At 43.6% G+C, this 1,531-nt stretch overlaps 1 non-coding gene across 1 annotated transcript; it reads right to left on the reverse strand.

The window, feature by feature from the left end:
* Nucleotides 1–829: 829 nt before the first annotated feature.
* Nucleotides 830–901, reverse strand: trnag-ucc (transfer RNA glycine (anticodon UCC)). The gene has a single exon. It is a non-coding gene; the product is annotated as a tRNA-Gly (tRNA).
* Between the last annotated feature and the right edge of the window lie 630 nt (nt 902–1,531).

Here is a 1,531-nt window from a genome sequence, read left to right on the forward strand (position 1 = left end):
TGTTGGCAAAAGTACCCTGTCAAAATGAAAATGAATGAGAGAAGACTAAAACAAAGGGCTCGTCCGGGATTTGAACCCTTTGAATCATACCCCTAGACCAACGAGCCACATAGCACAGGTTTCTGTGAAAACTAGTTAACATCGGTGCCACGTAGAGAGTTGTGCGCTCCTCTATTTGAACACTTTCTCCTTCAAACATTGCATGAGTGTCTGACTGCCGCCATCTAGCGGTGCTGACTGACCGATGGCTCGGGTATCTTGGATGTTGTTAAATGACATAACTGTCCGCCCAAGACACTGATGACCAAGGGTCATAGTTTTCCCTTGTAATAATAACAACAATAGTAATTGGAGTGAATGGAAGTGGCATTTCTATTTCTCCTTACTTTAGCCGTCATCGTCGCCAACATTGTTGTTGGTGAGCATGGAGAGGAGTGTATTAGCTTTTAAAGTATATTCAAGCAATGAACACGTCAAATAAATGTAATACCGAATACTTTTGCACGCAAGTGCACATGTATGTTACAGCGCTTCTGGGAGCACGGCCCACGTCAAGCAAGAGGGCGCAGTAAAGGTCTGCGAGTCAAGTGTGATGTGGGTATCCTGCAGCAGGGAGAGGAACCTTTGTTTTTCTACAGACGAAGCTGGTGCTGTGGGATACTAGTGTAAGGCCATTTATTCGTCATCTGTTCATGCGCAACGGTTCACCAGAAGTGTGTTAGTGAAAACAGCGGTAAGTGCAGGCTTAGTAGGGTCGCAATAGCTTGAATGGTGTCGAACTCCCCCGAAGCATCACAAGTGTGATGGCGTAAGCCTAGAAAGAAAACGTTGCGTTGGCCGGGAATTGAACCCGGGTCAACTGCTTGGAAGGCAGCTATGCTCACCACTATACCACCAACGCCCAGAAAGTCTCTCATTCCATGACTTTTGATGCATTTCAGATCATTCATCTGACTAGATACATGCGAATAATCACAGCCTACAGTGTAAAGCTTCTGATTACAGACAGGGCGTGTTGAGTGTGCTAAGTAACTTGCTAAATTCACTAACAAAAAGTCGCTGCTCTTACTACAAAACAAGTGCAAGATATATCATTCTTAGCTAAACAAACCACGTAAACAATCAATGTAACTCTTAACTAAACTAGGAAACGCGAGAGAAAAAGGCGATACTTAGCTGCGGCGACTTGAGCGACTTCTCAGCTGGCTTGCCCGAGTGTCCAGATGCATATGTGGAAATACTTCTATACAAACCATGAACATAGATTCTCGATAGATGAATACTGTTTATTTAAAGGTCAGTTTTTATTTAGCGCAAAGTTTATTGAATTTACCCACCAAGGTGGAACACGGACAATGATGTATTTGATTGACAGTGTAACTTGGACTGTTGGAGTAACTTGGACACCCATTGGAATGGAAAAACAAACTCGAGAAAAAAGTGTGTGTGTGTGTGTGTGTGTGTGTGTGTGTGTGTGTGTGTGTGTGTCACCTGCTGGTAGTGATGCATTTACATAACCTACAGACTATTT

The sequence above is a fragment of the Amia ocellicauda genome, chromosome 19, assembly GCF_036373705.1.
Source record: "Amia ocellicauda isolate fAmiCal2 chromosome 19, fAmiCal2.hap1, whole genome shotgun sequence".
Taxonomy (NCBI): domain Eukaryota; kingdom Metazoa; phylum Chordata; class Actinopteri; order Amiiformes; family Amiidae; genus Amia; species Amia ocellicauda.